The 5,088-nt window shown below is 41.4% G+C and overlaps 2 pseudogenes; both read left to right on the top strand.

Annotated features, from left to right (window-relative positions):
• LOC105742532 overlaps window positions 1-4,339 on the top strand; it is a 35,884-nt pseudogene extending 31,545 nt beyond the window's left edge.
• On the top strand, window positions 1,633-1,733 carry LOC111817477 (annotated as a pseudogene).
• Window positions 4,340-5,088: the final 749 nt, after the last annotated feature.

Genomic DNA, 5,088 nt, shown 5'->3' on the forward strand with positions numbered 1-5,088 from the left:
AAAAAAAAAAAAAAAGATGTGATAGATGTTCAAGAGGACATATATTTATTTATATATTTAAATTGATTACACTTATATATAAACATAAATTATACTTTTAAATTATTTAAATTGATTCAAACATACAACACACATAAATTGATTAAAATATTATACAACACACACATCTATTGATACACTGAATGACACACCATAAACAGGTATAATTTTTGCATTTTTTCCTGTATTTATTGGCCATGTGCACTTCTGAGAAGTGTCTGTTCATCTCACTTCGCCATTTTTTTTACTGTGTCTTTTATTTTTGGCAGGGTCTGATACTTTTTTAGTTTTCTACCTATAAGCTCTCCGTCTAAGGACAGGGCAAGTCTCCCTAAATTGCCCAGGTTGGGCTCACACCTGCAATCCCTAATTTTTATATGTTTATGTACCAATTAAAAAACAAGTTTAGGTGGCTATGGTGGCCCATACCGAAAGTCCCTAAACTCTGGGAGGCTGAGGTAGGAGGATGGCAAGTTCAAGCCCACCCTGGGCAATAACTAGTGATACTCTATCTCAAATTTAAAAAGAAAAAAAAAAAAAAAAAAAAAAAATTTAAAAAGAAAACGGATGCTGCAGGAGGCATAGCTCCATGCAAAAGTCCTGAGCTCAATCCTTAGTACTGCAAAAATTAATTTAAACTTTTTAAAAAATTGGACATACAAACTCTGTTCTAGCTTCTATGAAAATCAAAGAAATATCTCCCCCAAATTAATACTTAAGAAATCAAGCAAAGCCAGGAAAGACAAAGGGTACTAGAAATATGTTTCTCTTCTCCTCCACCCCCTCCAAAATACTTTCAATTATGTTATACCAGATAACTTCCGATGGCATTTTCTTTTTCTTTTTTACAAAGCAAAAAATATACATTTGTTTATTTTTACTGGATACAGGGTCTCACTATGCAGTTCAGACTCATAATGATTCTTTTTGGTTTGTTATGATTTTAGGGAAGGGTCTACAGAGTGTTCAGGGTCTCATTACTAGATCAGACTTGTAGTGGTCCAAGATGGCATTTTCAGTTACAAATTCTCCTGGACAAAACAGTCCCTGACAGCCTGGGTTTGTGTGCGGTTCATCACCTAGTGGCCTGATGGAGTAATGCAGCTCATCAAGTGCCCGGATAAACTTCCAGCCATTTTGTGAGTTCCAACAAAAGTACTATGCAGAACTGCAGCCTGCCATCCTAGAAATTACAAGAGTAGGAGACTACAAACCCTCCAGGCCCTCTCTGTACCTAAAAAAAAAAAAAAAAAAAAAAAAAAAAAAAAAAAAATCACAGTAAGTAAAGCACTGCTTTGTTAAGGCTGCATTTGCAAAGTAGTAGCATGTAAAATTTGCTTTTGTGAATTTTGAACTGATCTCATTTGAAAGCAACTTTAAGGAAACTGCAAATATGCCTTATCAATAGAAAGACTATTTTCAAAAGTTCACAAGACTGGTATGCAAAAGACAAAGTATATTTATCCTGTATGGTTCCAAGGAATAGACCCAAAATTCATGAGCCATATCTTTTCAGATATCAATTCTAAAGAATAATTTTCTGCCAATCAGAGCTGTTCAACAATATAGTAACATCTTCAGGAAATAATGCATGTGCTTGCTTCAGCAGCACATATACTAAAATTGGAACGATACAGAGAAGATTGGCATGGCCCCTGCGCAAGGATGACACGCTTCAAGCGTTCCATATTAAAAAAAAAAAAAAAGAAAGAAAGAAAGAAGTAATGCACTCCCCAATTAGTGGAGACATTCTAACAGAATTTGGGTGGTCATCTGTCAGGGGGACAACAGAAAACATTTCTAGATAAAAGATTATATTAAATTACCTCAAAGGCTTTTTCCAACTCCAAGAGTCTACCACTCAAAACAATTTTTCTTTTTATCTTTTAAAACCAAAGCATTTATTTTGAGTGATTGCTGCAATTCTCAAGATGAAATGGATGCTGCAACTGCCACTCTCCTGGGTTTAGGTGTCGTTCCTTCAAGGAAGCCATGCCTGAATCTGCAATATACAATTTTTAGGTCCCTCATTCAACCAGTTCCAGTGATATTTCGCCTTTTAGCCTTTACACTCCAGTTATACTTTCTTTTCTTTTTTTTTTTTTTTTTCTGAGCTAAGGGGCAGGCCCGCTCGTTATACTTTCTCTTGCACTTGGTGGGGTAGCCACATTTGCCACAAGTCGACTTCTGAAGGTGGTAGGCCTTAGAGCCACAGTGGCAACACAACATGTATGTCTTATTACGACGCTTTCCAAAGGATGATGCTCCCTTCATCATCTCACTTGTGCCACCAAGACCAAAGAGCTCAAAACAATTAATAAAACAAGCAAGCAAACACCAATAACTTATTCAAAAGTCCTTATTTAAGATTTACTTAGGCAATATAATATAGCGGCTGAAAGCATAGATCTAATTTTTACTTTGGTAAATGTGTACAAATTAACTCTATTCACTTTAGTTCCATTATCTGTAAATTTGAATAAAGAGGTCCTACTTTCATAAGAGCGCTACAAAGATTAAATGACAGGGGCCAGGGAGATGGCTCAGTGGAATAAGCACTTGCCTGGCAAGGACCTGAGTTCAATCCCCAGTTCCCAGTTCCACAAAAAAAGAAAAGAAAAAAAAAAGATTAAATGATGTATTTCACTTAAAATAGTGCCCTACACTTGAAAATATTCAAAATTAGCAGCCTGAAAATGAAAAGGTAGTTGAAGGGTTAGAGGGAAACAGGGACTGAAACCTGATTGTTTTAGTTATCTGTACTCAAGCTTCCCCCAGAGCATTCCAGGCTGTTGCTGACCACAGACTAAGTTCCCTTGGCAACCAGCCTCAAAAAAAAGAAGAGTTTAGCCCTACCTTCTTCAGAAAGGCGGCTCATCTCTTGCCCTAGAAATTGGCATTTTCCCTGTATGAAGAAGATACTCTAAAGGCTTCACAAATATAACCACTCCAAACTCAAGGAGCTAAAGTGTTCTTACTATGATCACAGATCATCAGAGTTCAAAAGAGACCCCTAAGACCGTCTAGAGAATTCCTTTAATAAGTAAGGACAGGGCTGGGGAGATGGCTCAGTGGTCTAAAGCACCTATTTAGAACAAGCTTAACAAAGCACAGGGACCGCGGTTCAATCCCCAGCACCACATGCCAGCCAGCCCCGCCCCCTGGTGGGCTGAGCTGGCCACACACACACACACACACACACACACACACAAATAAAGAAAGAAAAAAAAAAAAGATTTTAAAAATAAGTAAGGACAACAAGGCTAAGAAATATGAAGACCTGGACATAAGTTGATGGTAAGGTCAAGACAACATCACAGAGCCCCTTATTCCAATTCAGTGGTCAAAGTTTTTCTTTTTGTAGTGGTAAAAACAAAATGATCCTACTAGCTCCTAAATCACACAGCCTAGCCAAGTATGGTGGCACATGCTTTACAACCCCAGTACTCTGAAAACCTGAGGCAGAAAGATCCCAAGTTTGAGCCTAGCCTGGACAACTTGGCTAGACACTGCCTCAAAATAAAAAAGAAAGGTAGGATGTAACTCAGTGTGAAGGCCCTGGGTTCAATCTCTAGTACTATAAAACAAAAATAAAAACAAATACCTGGGGCTGGTGAGATGGCTCAGTGGTCTAAAGCACCTACTTAGAACAAGCTTAGCAAAGTACAGGGACGGCGGTTCAATCCCCCAGCACCACATGCCAGCCAGCCGTGCCCCCTGGTGGGCTGAGGTGGACACACAGAAAGAAAGAAAGAAAGAAAGCCTTTTTAAAAAAAGACAATATGTAATATATTAATTATTGTAGCTGTCCTACTAACTTATTTTGAAACTGTCTCATTGCTATTTCTTTATCAATAAGATTAATAATAATAAAAAAAAGAACTTCCACGGGCACACTGGCACTTCAGCCACCTGCAGGATGAGGGCCAGGAGTGAGCATTTCCCTTGCCCGTAGCCTGGGACTGCTTCTCCCCGGAGGACAGCCAACAAGGGTCCTGCAGCCCTTGGCAGCGATGGCAAAACTTTCTGAGACTGAGCGCCCAAACTGCAATCCAAAACCCACTTATTTATGGCAAAGTGAAAGTTACCAAGAAGCCAACAGCTTACTAAAGGAGCTTCCCCTCTCCAGGACATGAAGTCGGAGCTAAGTTTCTTTTGCCTTCTGAGTTTTCCAGGTTTCAGTGTTCCACTTCGCTGCAGCACGCTCACGGGAGCTGCGACCAACCACAAGAACAGCTCCGTGAGTTTCCGCAAACCGAACACTCCTGTCCCGGGATCCAGAGAAGACCTCTGCAGCTAGCTGTTCCAGCCCTTCCCGGCCGCCTTCGGGAGGTAATCACCGCCGGGATGCTCCTGAGTGGGAGCCCTGTCCCCAGCTGCTTTTCCTCAAAGTCACGCTGGTGAGGCTTCTTGTGTTGTCACATGAGGTCGCAATTGATTCATTCTGTGTAGCGGCCCAGGGTCTGTGGTGGACAGATCCGCGGAGAGGCTCTGGTATTGCGCGGGACTGCCTTCCAAAGGTCCACGCGTCACAGGATTGGTTTCCAGGTTGGCGGTGTCTGAGGAACGTAACGTGTAAGAAGTGGGAGAAAGGGCCGGCCAGATAGCTCAGCGGATTAAAGCGCCTGCTTAGGCGCACACAGGCACCCGGTTCAATCCCCAGCCTGCCTTGCCGCCCCACCCCAGCCCTGGGGCGCAATGAGACAGTGACTGAGACTGGGCATAGTGGTGTGCTGCCGTAATCCCAGTGTTTGGGAGGCTGAAAAGCAAAAGAAGTACTATGAGTCTGATCTGTGTAGTGAGACCCTGTAGACCCAATACTAAATATATATTAAAAAAAAAAATTTTTTTTTGAGAACTGGGAGGTTCTAGGGCATGGGGGCATGCCCTCAAAGGGGACTGTGGGGCTCTGGGTCTTCCTTTCATTCTGTCGGCTCCCTGCCATAATGTGCCACTATAAGCCCAACACAATGGGGCCACTTGGCTGTGAGTGGAAGCAGGACACTGCCCACAAACTTAAGGCTATGATTTAAAAGACAAAACAACAAC

This window comes from Octodon degus, unplaced genomic scaffold (genome assembly GCF_000260255.1).
Source record: "Octodon degus isolate 3935 unplaced genomic scaffold, OctDeg1.0 scaffold00058, whole genome shotgun sequence".
Taxonomy (NCBI): domain Eukaryota; kingdom Metazoa; phylum Chordata; class Mammalia; order Rodentia; family Octodontidae; genus Octodon; species Octodon degus.